Source organism: Halichoerus grypus, chromosome 7, assembly GCF_964656455.1.
Source record: "Halichoerus grypus chromosome 7, mHalGry1.hap1.1, whole genome shotgun sequence".
Classification (NCBI taxonomy): domain Eukaryota; kingdom Metazoa; phylum Chordata; class Mammalia; order Carnivora; family Phocidae; genus Halichoerus; species Halichoerus grypus.
Window position 1 is genome coordinate 84,906,776 of NC_135718.1, and position 15,093 is coordinate 84,921,868.

A 15,093-nucleotide genomic window follows, 5' to 3' on the forward strand; every position below is an offset into this window, starting at 1 on the left:
CACAAGTCTGATGCCCCTCACTTAAGTTACCAACACATTGCCAAATAAATATGGGATGTTTCCACCTGTACATGGGTTTGGTGAGGACAGTAAGGAAGTGGTAATTAGAGGGTGAGGGGAAACTCAGGATCTGGAAAAGATATCTTCAGATTGAGTCCAGCACATGTCTTTGCATTCCGGTACAGCAAGTGCAGAGGGAGAAATCAAAGCTTGCAAGAAGAGGGAGGGAAGCAGAGAGAGTTCTGCATAAGGAAGGGGGCGGGCAAAGCATGGGGAGGCCAGCATCATGGAGGAAGGTTACCTTTTGTCCTAGGTCAGAAGGAAAAAAAGGGGATGAGCAAAAGTGCAGAAATGATTAGATGCAGCAGGGTTTTGGCAGGTGGCAAGGGCTGGAGGGATGAGGGAGTTCTCACTGGGTGACCTCAATCTGTTCTGGAAAATGGGAGACAAGGTCATGTGGTGAGGATAAAGGATCTGAGTTTGATTGGAAGGGACAGGACTGGAGCAGCCACTCCAATGATGAATGGGGAAGTGAACATGACGTAAATAAAAGGACTGCTAAGCAGCAGAGAGAGCGGCAGGCTGTTACCTGGTCCAGCAGTGCAGTCTAAGACTAGAGTGGACAGAGGGGGAGGTCACGGGAGAGGCAAGGCAAGCCCAAGACTCAGGGGGATTAGGACTGAAGCTCCCCAGAATTCAGACAGGTGTGAACAGGACCGGGGTCCCTTCTAAGTGTCCCGGAGAGCCTGCACTTCCACCATCACAGCTCTGTCACAAAGGGGCATCGCTGCTATTCTGCAAGTGTCCCCAACTGGACTGTCAAGAACCCAAGGGCAGGGGTTGTGGCCCCCTTGCTCCTCTCTCAGTACAACAGAGGACACAACCCCCCTCACGTGCAGTCAGGGACCCGTAAATAGTTGTTTCCTGCTTGGACTTTGACCAGCCCCATAGTAACCTTTAGGTCTTTGTGCTCTCCTGGAGTTGGTCATGTTTTCTCTCCTGAGTTTTCTCCTGCTGGAGGCCCTGGTTCTCGTGATTTGTGTCTGTCTTTACTTTGACCTGCCTATTTGGCTTTGTCCAGTGCACTTACCCTTCCCTTTCAGAGTGATTATCTGCTTCCAGAACCACTCCTCTCCCTCGGTTACCAGTTTCCAGACATCCCTATCTCCGTCCATTGGTTAAATTCACTGCATGTGCTGCCACATTATGCCCTGGAGGGATCCAGGAGAACTTCCAGGGCAGGTGCCACTAGACCCTCCTAAAAACTGATAGGAGTTTGCTGGGTAGGAAACTCTTCAGGCACAAGAGACAGTGTGTCTCCAAATATGTCACCGTGAAGGAGCATCCTGTGTTTGGCAAACTATCAATGTTTCAGCATGCTTGGCACATAGAAGAGGTATCAGACAGCGACGGGAGGTGAAACTTTAAAACAATGAAGGAGAAATTGCCATGATAAAACATTTGGCATTATTGTGTAGGCGAGAAGAAATATGCCATAAAAGCCTACAGGAACAGGAAATTTTCAGCAAAGGAAACAGAGAAGTCATGGGGAACATTATGTTTCTCCAGATATTAATGAGGTAAGATGCAGAAATCCAAGTTTCCTGTGGGTGTTTCGTAAAGCTAGGGTTAGTCTGTAGAATTTAAAGAAAAGCTCTGGATGAGAATGACCTTCTATTTCATGAAGGCTCACTAGCAGTGAAATAGTATTGTGAAGGAGGGAGTCTCCCATCACAAGAGGCATTAAAGTAGAAGCTGCATTTGGCCTGTAGAAAGCACTTGAAAGAAGACGGTATGAAAAGTAGAAAAGACAACCAATAATACCTCTTCCCACCAGTGGGATTTTCTATTTCTTTTGCCCTTCGGAATGCCAGAATGTTGTATGCTCCACAGATACCTAGCAGTTAACTGACTACCTATAGCAAACTCCAAAATTAACTCTGACAGAAGCCTTTGACAAGCACTTTCTAGGCCTCAGCAATTCCATGGGAATAGAGTTAGAACCCAAATTTCATTGTCTAAAGAACTCCCATTTTAGAGGCTGAGATTTCACACTAAAAGTACGAAAGCTCCTATAGTATAGCTAAAATAGTTTAACATTCTAAAAGTCCATTTCCTACTGTTAAGGATATTTTAGCGTTCATTCCACAAAGATACAAAGTTAATTATATTCAAGATTTTAAAACTGCCTTCTTGCAAGTGGGGTTTATAACATGGCTTTGTTCTTCAACAAGAAAATTGTTCTTATATTCCTCTTAGTCTAATTTGTCTTACTCGAATCATTTTCCATGGATATTGAGGTCAAAAGGTGTGCCGATCTAATCATTTTTCACCTCAAATGTGACAAGTTCTCAGAGTTGCATTTAGCTTATCAATGTGTTTAATGACATACAATTATTTGTGCTAAATTCTAATTATATAAAGGCTCTCAAATGCATGAAAGTCGATGAATGGTGGGGTTTTTAATCTCGTTTCTCAATGAAAGAGTGTTTGATCATGAAATCAACTCCTAATGAGAATCTTGGAATTGGTTCTTTAGCACAGTTAACATTTCTCAAATATAACTGTTTTGATTTCACTTGGAATTGCAGCACACAAAGTAAATACTGGCTTAATCCAGACAAGCTCTGCAGTTCCTAATCAAGCCAGGCAAAAACACAATAAGACCAGGGAGAGTTCATTTTCCTGCATTGCATTCTGTAAGTCTCCCTTATGGAAATTTAATTCAGGATGGTGAAGGTCAGAAGGTTTGGAGAGTCTGCACCTGTGTGGCCACACCCTCACTTCCTCACCACCTGTCACTTGCCATCAGAAACTTTTCCTATGCCTTACAAATCATCTAGGAAGTGTTTCCCAAGCCTATCTGCTCCTCAGAACACTAGAAAAAAAAATTTTTTTTTAATTAGACATCTAAGCCTCACCTAAGACTGAGAATCATCGGGTGTAAGGCTCTGAAATCTATATTTTCTAAAAATTTCCCTGAGGGAAAATGGTAAAGCGGAGCCATTGTGTCCAGATGTGAGTTTAATGTGAGTTCCTTGATAGTCAACTCTTATTTTTTTTACATCCCAAATTCTCTACAAGTGGTCTCTCAGCTGTTCTGAAAGTTCCATATCAAAAAAATGCCTGCTCTACAGCAATGTCCACAATAGCCAAACTGTGGAAAGAGCCAAGATGTCCATCGACAGATGAATGGATAAAGAAGATGTGGTATATATATATAATGGAATATTATGCAGCCATCAAAAAGAATGAGATCTTGCCATTTGCAACGACATGGATGGAGCTGGAGGGTGTTATGCTGAGCGAAATAAGTCAAACAGAGAAAGACATGTATCATATGACCTCACTGATACGAGGAATTCTTAATCTCAGGAAACAAACTGAGGGTTGCTGGAGTACGGGGTAGGCTAGGAGGGATGGGGTGGCTGGGTGATAGACACTGGGGAGGGTATGTGCTATGGTGAGCGCTGTGAGTTGTGCAAGACTGTTGAATCACAGATCTGTACCTCTGAAACAAATAATACAATATATGTTTAAAAAAAAAAGAAGAAGAAGAAGATAGCAGGAGGGGAAGAATGAAGGGGGGGAATCGGAGGGGAAGATGAACCATGAGAGACGATGGAATCTGAAAAACAAACTGAGGGTTCTAGAGGGAAGGGGGGTGGGGGGATGGGTTAGCCTGGTGATGGGTATTAAAGAGGGCACATACTGCATGGAGCACTGGGTGTTATACACAAACAGTGAATCATGGAACACTACATCAGAAACTAATGATGTAATGTATGGTGATTAACATAACAATAAAAAAATTTTTTTAAAAAAAGCCTGCTCTAAAGTCTCTCCCTACTTTGTTATATTGTATTTAAATTTCTCCAATGCTTTTCTAACCCCTCCATGGGCTCAAGTTTGGGATGTTTTCCCCATCACTAGTGTCCAAGCCCTAAGATAACCTCAGTCTTCCTTCTCCACAATGCCAAACATTGCCATCCACACTTCACCATGTAGAAATGCCTTCATTTACTTCCCGATGAAATAGCCCTAAGTCTGTGCAAAACTTTCCCTTTCTTCTAAGCTTTTATTTTTAAAATCAACTTTATGTAGGCATAATTTGCGTATAATAAATACACCCATTTTAAGTGGATCTCTTGAAGAATTTTGACAAATTTATATACAAATGTAATCATTGCTACTATCAAAATAAAGAATATCGTACCAAATGTACTCTGTGTTCCATTCTCCCCAGACTCCAGCCTCAGGAAACCTCTGACTTGCTTCCTGTCACCATAGATTAAATTTGGCTTTTCCACAGGGTCATGTAAATAGAATTCTACAGTACAGCTGACCCTTGGACAGCCCAGGAATTAGGGGTACCGACTCCCCACATAGTCAAAAATCTACGTGTACCTTTCTACTCCCTTGAACACTTTACTAATAGCCTCCTGTTGATCAGAAAGAAGCCTTACCAATGACATAAACAGTTGGTTAACATATAGTTTTACGCTATATACATATATATGTTATATGCTATGTTTTTACAATAGAGTAAGCTAGGGAAAAGAAAATGTTATTAAAATCGTAAGGAAGAGAAAATACATTTACCGTATTGTTCTGTATTTATAGGAAAAAATCTGCATATAAGTGGACCATGCAGTTCACACCCATGTTGTTGAAGGCTCAGCAGTATGCATGCTTTTTGTAGAGCTGCTCGTTATGCATAATTGTATTAGTCTGTGTTCTCCAGAGAAACAGTCAATATAGTGTGTGTGTGCATGTGTGTGCATGTGTGTGCGTGCATGCGAGCGTGCACGTGCATGAGTGTGTGCGTATGCAAGTGTGAGTGTGTGCGTGCATGTGAGTGTGCAAGTGTGTGTGCATGTGTGTGCATGCATGCGAGCGTGCACGTAGGTGTGAGTGTGTGTGCGTGTGTGTGAATGAATACCAGCTCTTTCCTCAGTCAGTACACAAATAACAAACCAAGAAAGATCATAGACATAAATGTAAAAGCAAAAATTAAAAATCTTCTAGAAGAAAACATCTTTCTGACCTATGATAAGCAAAGAGAGCATAAGAACCAAACTCTGTAGGAAAACAGAAAAACAGGACCGCATCTAAATTAAAAACTTCTGCTCTTCTAATGATACCACCAAACTGGGGGAAAACCTTTGTAATATATATACACTCATCAGAGATTTTGTAATATATATACACTCATCAGATTTTATTTATTTATTTGTCAGAGAGAGAGACAGCAAGAGAGGGAACACAAGCAGGGGGAGTGGGAGAGGGAGAAGCAAGCTTCCCCTTGGGTCATACAGATTTAGAGGGTCATACAGATTTAGAGGCTGGCAACTGGGTCATACAGATTTAGAGGCTGGCAAGTCCAAAACCCGTGGGGTAGGCCACCAAGCTGGAGACCCAGAAAAGAACCAATATTGTACTTCAAGACCCAGGCCTCCCCTTGGCAGAATTCTCTCTCGCTCAGAGCAGGTCATTCTTTGTTCTACAAAGGCCTTCAACTACTTAGATGAGGCCCATTCACATTATGGAGAGCAAACTGCTTTACTCAAAGTGCACTGATTTGGGGCACCTGGGTGGCTCAGTCGTTAAGCGTCTGCTTTTGGCTCAGGTCATGAACCCAGGGTCCTGGAATCGAGCCCCACATTGGGCTCTCTGCTCAGCGGGAAGCTTGCTTCTCCCTCTCCCACTCCCACTCCCCCTGCTTGTGTTCCCTCTCTTGCTGTCTCTCTCTCTGAAAAATAAATAAATAAAATCTGAAAAAAAAACAAAGTGCACTGATTTAAATGTTAATTTTATCCAAAAGCACTCTCATAGAAACATCCAGAATAATGTCTGACCAAATATCTGGGCACCATGGCCCAGCCAAGTTCACACATAAAATTAACCATCACAATTATGTTCCTGATATTCATCCATGTTTCACACAAATGAATAGATTGGTCCTTTTAAATACTGAATAATATTCCATTCTGTGAATATACCACAGTTTGTTTAGCTCTTCTCCTGTTGAAGGAAACCCATGTACTTCAAATGTGCAGCTATTATGAATAAGGCTGCTATGAGCACATACGTATAAGTATTTGTAAGAACATATGTGTCATTTATCTTGGGGAAATGTGCATGAGCGGGTTTGCTGGGTCCAGCGATAAGTGTATATTTAACCTTGTAAAGACTGTCAAGTTTTTTTTCAAGGTGGTTTTCTATTTTAAATTTCCAAAAGTAATGTAGGAAAGTTTCAGCTGCTCTGTATTCTCACCAAATTCTTGGTACCTGAAGGGTGTTCTAATTTTAATGGTGTCTAATAGTATCTCACTGTGGTTTTAATTTGCATTTTCCTGTTAATTAATGATGTTGAGCATCTTTTTATGTATTGTATATCTTCCTTTGTCAAGTGTTTCTTCACATCTTAAGCCCATTTTTAAATTGCATTGTTAGTTCTTATCATTGACTTGTAAGTGTCCTTTATGTGTTCCAAATACAACTCCTTTGATGAGTGTATATATATTACAAAGGTTTTCCCCCAGTTTGGTGGTATCATTAGAAGAGCAGAAGTTTTTAATTTAGATGCGGTCCTGTTTTTCTATGTTTTCCTACAGAGTTTGGTTCTTATGCTCTCTTTGCTTATCATAGGTCAGAAAGATGTTTTCTTCTAGAAGATTTTTAATTTTTGCTTTTACATTTATGTCTATGATCTTTCTTGGTTTGTTATTTGTGTACTGACTGAGGAAAGAGCTGGTATTCATTTATTTTCCATTTGGATAGCCAATTGTTCTAACACCATTTTTGATAAGGCTATCCGATCCCCGTTTAATTGTCTTGTCACCTTTGATAAAAATCAATTGACAAATATGTGTGGACCTATTCCTGGTGTCTGTTTTGCTCCATTGATCTACATGTCTCTCCTCATGCCAACACAACACTATCTCAGTCACTGCAACTCTCATGGTAAGTCCTGAAATAAGGCAATGCAGGGCCGCCAACTTTGTTCTGCTTTCACAAAACTGTTTTTGGTATAATCTTCATTTTAATTCTAGTTGCCAATGCATTTAGTATTACATTAAACTCATATATATTAGCCTTTAATTTGATGTTTTTATGGGATTAAGTCAGTGGATATGCAGATGCATAGGTAGAAACACAGCAGCCTCTTTTGGTCCTGCATAATTATTATCCTTTTAAATTTACTTTGTTAAACATAGAGAGTCTTTCAGTAGCTCACTGCCTGTGGCTGATGTATCCTTGTTCTATACACTGAACTCCCATCACATAATGTCTCTTCCCCGCCTCATCCACATGAATCTCAGCATCATGCCTGCATTCCTTGTCCCATATTCTTCTCCCAAACAATCTCGTCAATGCTTAAACATTTGAATTTCTTTAAGCCCAACCTACTGCTGTCAATACTGATTTTCTTAATCTTAAAAACAACATCTGAGGTCTAACCTTGTCAGAGCTTAGATGCAGAATAATTACCTTTATGACATGTACAAATGTCACTGCACATTTTGATGGCATTCTCACTGTGTCAGAGCAAATCCAATTTTTGGTCTGCTCTCCCTGGAAGTTTTCTTCTGCCTAACTGATTTATAACTTATGTTATATATTATGAATCTTCCCCTCCAAACAATCAGGACATGACTTTTTAAAAGTAAATCATTATGGGTGGCTTGCATTCATCTCCAATTATTTATTTTTAAAATAAAGGCCAACAGAACAAAAGGAAGGTTGAATTTGGATGCCCTATTGTGAAGGACAGGTTTGCTCAGTTACTTCTGAGGTGGGGATAAGCCAGGGGAATTGCAAATGAAGGGCAGAGGAAAAAGAGGAAGAAGGGGAGCTTTGCTCTGGAACTAACAAGAATAGGGTAAGATCAAAGGAGCAGGAATTCAGAGGCACAAGAAGAGCCTCCCTTGCATATTTTGACTCCCAGCAGTCTCTCCCACCCACAGCCTTTTCTCAGTAGCAGTGCTGGTATTTGTCAGTACCATCATTTCCATGAACCTACTGAAAGCTTCTGACCCAACCCCATCCACCCCCCATAAACCTACAAAGGTCACCACTTCCATTTCTTCAGCTCCTATCTTTATGCTCATACCCGTTAATACAGAAAGGACTACAGAGTATGTTCCTTCTTCCTGATGGCTGTGTAGTCCCCTTGGTGTAAAAGGAAAATACACAGTTCAGCGACCCCACGAGTTACCACAGCTACCCCCACCCAGGGTCCGAATGTTTACCAGTTTGAACATCAGCACTGACCAAGGCACTGACTGCAGAAAGCTTTAGTAAAAGCTGGAAACTGGGAGCTGTCTTGGGGGCAGAGCAAGATGGCGGAGGAGTAGGAGACCTGGATTTCGTCTGGTCTCAGGAATTCAGCTGGATAGGGATCAAACCATTCTGAACACCTACAAACTCAACAGGAGATCGAAGAAAAGAATAGCAACAACTCTCTGAACAGAAAAACGACCACTTTCTGGAAGGTAGGACGTGTAGAGAAGTGAGAGGCAATATTCGGGAGGATAGACGGCAGGGGAGGGGGCCTCCGTCGGCCGCTTCTGGCAAGTGATAGAGCCACGGAGCACAAAATCGGAACTTTTCGAAGTCGGCTCCGCTGAGGGACATCGCTCCAGTGGCTAAGCGGGGGGTGGAACCCTCACGGGACAGTGTGGTCTCAGGACCCTCGGGGTCACAGAAAGACTGGGGGAACCTGAGTGCGGCAGAGTTCCCAGGTATCGGAGCGGGGAAGCCGGCTGCAGAGACGGAGCCCAGGCGCAGGCTCTCAGCTCGGGGTTGCCATAAACCATGATCCGCGGCACAGTCGGGCCACTGCTCCTCCAGCAGGGACCCAACAAGTGGCAGATCCGGGGAGACTCCCCTTCCGCCCCTGGGAGGAGCGGCGTGGGAGCACACCGCAGGGATCTGCTGGGTTTGGAGACTCCACACGGGGTCAGGTGCTAGAGATAGAAATGCGCGGTCACAGGCCGGGTGAGCACGGAGTGGGGCCGGAGACCAGGGAGATGGAAGTGACTGACTGCTTTTCTCTGGGGGCTCACTGAGGAGCGGGGCCCCGAGTTCTCAGCTATTCCGGGCTGGAAATTGGGAGGCCCCCATTTTCACTCTCGTCCTCCGAAGCTGTACGGAAAGCTTGCAGGGAACAAAAGCTCCCGAGAGCAAACCTGAGCAGATTACTTAGCCCGGACCGGGCAAGGGTGGGGCAATTCCGCCTCCAGCAAAGACATTTGGGAACCACGGCAACAGGCCCCTCCCCCAGAAGATCAGCAAGAACAGCCAGCCAAGACCAAGTTTGCCGAACAATGAGAACGGCAGAACTCCAGCGCTAAGGGAATACTGCACATAGAATCCATGGCTTTTTTACCATGATTCTTTAGTCTTTCAAAGTTAATTTTTTTATTTTTTTAAATGTCTTTTTTTTCTTTGAATTTTTCTTTTTCCCTTTTTCAACCAACATCTTATCAATCCCTTTTTAAAAAAAAACATTTTTATTTTTCATTTTTAGTCATATTCTATCCCTTCATAGTAGTTACCCTTATTTTTGGCATATATATATAAGTTGTTCTCCCTTTAAAATTTTGAGATAGTTTCTTCTAACAGATCAAAATATACCCTAAATCTCTAGTGTATGGTTTTGTTCTACTCTCCTGCCTGATCACATTCTCTCCCTTTTTTTTTTCTTTCTTTTTTTGTAAATCCTCTTTTCTTTTTTCAAACAACTTCTTATCAATTCCTTTTATAAAATTTTTTATAATTTTCATCTTTACAGTCATATTCCATCCCTTCATCATATCAATCCTTATTTTTGTACATATATAAAGTTTTCTTTCTTTAAAATTTTGGGAGGCACTATCTTCTAACAGACCAAAATATACACAAATTCTAGTGTGTGGCACTGATCTATGGACCTGCCCGATCATATTTGATCATATTCTGTTTTTTTTGTTTTGTTTTGTTTTGTTCTGTTTTTGTTTGTTTTTATCTTTATCTTTTTCTTTTTTTCTTTTTTTTTTTTCCTTTTTCTTTTTTCTTTCTTTCCCTTTCTTTTTCCCCAGCTTCAGGTCTTTTCTGATTTGTTTAGAGTATATTTTCTGGGGACGTTGTTACCCTGTTAGCATTTTGTTCTCTCATTAATCTATTCTCCTCTGGACAAAATGACAAGATGGAAAAAATCACCTCAACAAAAAGAACAAGAGGTAGTACCGACTGCCAGGGAACTACTCAATATGGACATTAGTACGATGTCGGATCTACAGTTCAGAATCATCACTTTAAAGATACTACCTGGGCTTGAAAAAAGCATGGAAGTTATTAGAGAAATGCTATCTGGAGAAATAAAAGAACTAAAATCTAACCAAGTCGAAATCAAAAAGGCTATTAATGAGGTGCAATCAAAAATGGGGGTGTTAACTGCTACGAAAAATGAGGCAGAAGAGTGAACCAGTGATATAGAAGACCAAATGATGGAAAATAAAGAAGCTGAGAAAAAGAGAGAGAAACAACTACTGGATCACGAGGGCAGAATTCGAGAGATAAGCGATACCATAAGACAAAACAACATTAGAATAACTGGGATCCGAGAAGAAGAAAGAGAGAGAGGGGCAGAAGGTATACTGGAGCAAATTATAGCAGAGAACTTCCCTAATTTGGGGAAGGAAACAGGCATCAAAATCCAGGAGGCACAGAGAAGCCCTCTCAAAATCAATAAAAATAGGTCAACAACCCGACATCTAATAGTAAAACTTACGAGTCTCAGAGACAAAGAGAAAATCCTGAAAGCAGCTCGGGAGAAGAGATATGTAACCTACAATGGTAGAAACATTAGACTGGCAACAGACCTATCCACAGAGACCAGGCAGGCCAGAAAGGACTGGCATGATATATTCAGAGCACTAAAGGAGAAAAATATGCAGCCAAGAATACTATATCCAGCTAGGCTGTCATTGAAAATAGAAGGAGAGATAAAAAGCTTCCAGGACAAACAAAAACTAAAGGAATTTGCAAACACGAAACCAGCCCTACAAGAAATATTGAAAGGGGTCCTCTAAGCAAAGAGAGAGCCTAAAAGCAACACAGACCAGAAAGGAACACAGACAATATACAGTAACAGTCACCTTACAGGCAATACAATGGCACTAAATTCCTATCTTTCAATAGTTACTCTGAATGTAAATGGGCTAAATGCCCCAATCAAAAGACACAGGCTATCAGATTGGATTAAAAAACAAGACCCATCGATATGCTGTCTGAAAGAGACTCATTTTAGACCCAAAGACACCCCCAGATTGAAAGTGAGGGGGTGGAAAACCATTTACCATGCTAATGGACACCAAAAGAAAGCTGGGGTGGCAATCCTTGTATCAGACAAATTAGATTTTAAACCAAAGACTGTAATAAGAGATGAGGAAGGAAACTATATCCTACTTAAAGGTTCTATCCAAAAAGAAGATCTAACAATTGTAAATATCCTTGCCCCTAACATGGGAGCAGCCAATTATATAAGGCAATTAATAACAAAAGCAAAGAAACATATTGACAACAATACAATAATAGTGGGGGACTTTAACACCCCCTTCACAGAAATGGACAGATCATCTAAGCAAAAGATCAACAAGGAAATAAAGACCTTAAATGACACACTAGACCAAATGGACTTCACAGACATATTCAGAACATTCCATCCCAAAGCAACAGAATACACATTCTTCTCTAGTGCCCATGGAACATTCTCCAGAATTGATCACATCCTAGGTCATAAATCAGGTCTCAACCGGTACCAAAAGATTGGGATCATTCCCTGCCTATTTTCAGACCACAGTGCTTTCAAACTAGAACTCAATCACAAGAGGAAAGTCGGAAAGAATTCAAATACATGGAGGCTAAAGAGCATACTACTAAAGAATGAATGGGTCAACCAGGAAATTAAAGAAGAATTTAAAAAATTCATGGAAACCAATGAAAATGAAAACACAACTATTCAAAATCTTTAGGATGCAGCAAAGGCAGTCCTAAGAGGAAAGTATATAGCAATACAAGCCTTTCTCAAGAAACAAGAAAGGTCTCAAGTACACAACCTAACCCTCCACCTAAAGGAGCTGGAGAAAGAACAGCAAATAAAGCCTAAACCCAGCAGGAGAAGAGAAATAATAAAGATCAGAGCAGAAATCAATGAAATAGAAATCAAAAGAACAGTAGAACAGATCAATGAAACTAGGAGCTGATTCTTTGAAAGAATTAACGAGATTGATAAACCCCTGGCCAGACTTATCAAAAAGAAAAGAGAAGTGACCCAAATCAACAAAATCATGAATGAAAGAGGAGAGATCACAACCAACACCAAAGAAATACAAACAATCATGAGAACGTATTATGAGCAACTCTATGCCAGCAAATTAGATAACCTGGAAGAAATGGATGCATTCCTAGAGATGTATCAACTACCAAAACTGAACCAGGAAGAAATAGAAAACCTGAACAGACCTATAAACACTAAGGAAATTGAAGCAGTCATCAAAAATCTCCCAACAAACAAAAGCCCAGGGCGAGATGGCTTCCCAGGGGAATTCTACCAAACATTTCAAGAAGAATTAATACCTATTCTTCTGAAACTGTTCCAAAAAATAGAAATGGAAGGAAAACTTCCAAACTCATTTTATGAGGCCACCATTACCTTGATCCCCAAAACAGACAAAGACCCCATCAAAAAGGAGAATTACAGACCAATATCCCTGATGAACATGGATGCAAAAATTCTCACCAAAATACCAGCCAATAGGATCCAACAGTACATTAAAAGGATTATTCACCACAACCAAGCGGGATTTATCCCTAGGCTGCAAGGTTGGTTCAACATCCGCAAATTGATCAACGTGATACAATACATTAACAAAAGAAAGAACAAGAATCATATGATCCTCTCAATAGATGCAGAAAAAGCATTTGACAAAGGACAGCATCCTTTCTTGATCAAAACTCTTCAGAGTATAGGGATCGAGGGTACATACCTCAATATCATAAAAGCCATCTATGAAAAACCTACAGCGAATATCATTCTCAATGGGGAAAAACTGAGAGCTTTCCCCCTAAGGTCAGGAACGCGGCAGGGATGTCCACTATCACCACTGCTATTCAACATAGTATTAGAAGTCCTAGCCACAGCAATCAGACAACAGAAAGAAATCAAAGGCATCCAAATCGGCAAAGAAGAAGTCAAACTCTCACTCTTTGCAGATGATATGATACTTTATGTGGAAAACCCAAAAGACTCCACCCCAAAACTGCTAGAACTCATACAGGAATTCAGTCAAGTGGCAGGATATAAAATCAATGCACAGAAATCAGTGGCATTCCTATACACCAACAACAAGACAGAAGAAAGAGAAATTAAGGAGTTGATCCCATTTACAATTGCATCCAAAACCATCAGATACCTAGGAATAAATCTAACCAAAGAGGCAAAGGATCTGTACTCAGAAAACTATAAAATACTCATGAAAGAAACTGAGGAAGACACAAAGAAATGGAAAAACTTCCATGCTCATGGATTGGAAGAACAAATATTGTGAAGATGTCAATGCTACCTAGAGCAATCTACACATTCAACGCAATCCCCATCAAAATACCATCCACTTTCTTCAAAGAAATGGAACAAATAATCCTAAAATTTGTATGGAACCAGAAAAGACCCCGCATAGCCAGAGGAATGTTGAAAAAGAAAAGCAAAGCTGGCGGCATCACAATTCCGGACTTCCAGCTCTACTACAAAGCTGTCATCATCAAGACAGTATGGTACTGGCACAAAAACAGACACATAGATCAATGGAACAGAATAGAGAGCCCAGAAATGGACCCTCAACTCTATGGTCAACTAATCTTCGACAAAGCAGGAAAGAATGTCCAATGGCAAAAAGACCATTTGAAGTCTCTTCAACAAATGGTGTTGGGAAAATTGGACAGCCACATGCAGAAGAATGAAACTGGACCATTGCCTTACACCACACACAAAAATAGACTCCAAATGGTTGAAAGACCTCAATGTGAGACGGGAGTCCATCAAAATCCTAAAGGAGAACACAGGCAGCAACCTCTTCGACCTCAGCCGCAGCAACTTCTTCCTAGAAACATCGCCAAAGGCAAGGGAAGCAAGGGCAAAAATGAACTATTGGGACTTCATCAAGATAAAAAGCTTTTGCACAGCAAAAGAAACAGTCAACAAAACCAAAAGACAACCGACAGAATGGGAGAAGATATTTGCAAATGACATATCAGATAAAGGGCTAGTATCCAAAATCTATAAAGAACTTATCAAACTCAACACCCAAAGAACAAAGAATCCAATCAAGAAATGGGCAGAAGACATGAACAGACATTTTTCCAAAGAAGACATCCAAATGGCCAACAGACACATGAAAAAGTGCTCAACATCGCTCAGCATCAGGGAAATCCAAATCAAAACCTCAATGAGATACCACCTCACACCAGTCAGAATGGCTAAAATTAACAAGTCAGGAAACGACAGATGTTGGCGGGGATGCGGAGAAAGGGGAACCCTCCTACACTGTTGGTGGGAATGCAAGCTGGTGCAGCCACTCTGGAAAACAGTATGGAGGTTCCTCAAAAAGTTGAAGATAGAGCTACCATATGATCCAGCAATTGCACTCCTGGGTATTTACCCCAAAGATACAAATGTAGGGATCCGAAGGGGTACGTGCACCCCGATATTTATAGCAGCAATGTCCACAATAGCCAAACTGTGGAAAGAGCCAAGATGTCCATCGACAGATGAATGGATCAAGAAGAAGTGGTATATATATACAATGGAATATTATGCAGCCATCAAAAGGAATGAGATCTTGCCATTTGCAACGACATGGATGGAACTGGAGGGTGTTATGCTGAGCGAAATAAGTCAATCAGAGAAAGACATGTATCATATGACCTCGCTGATATGAGGAATTCTTAATCTCAGGAAACAAACTGAGGGTTGCTGGAGTGGGCAGTTGGGGTGGGAGGGATGGGGTGGCTGGGTGATAGACATTGGGGAGGGTATGTGCTATGGTGAGC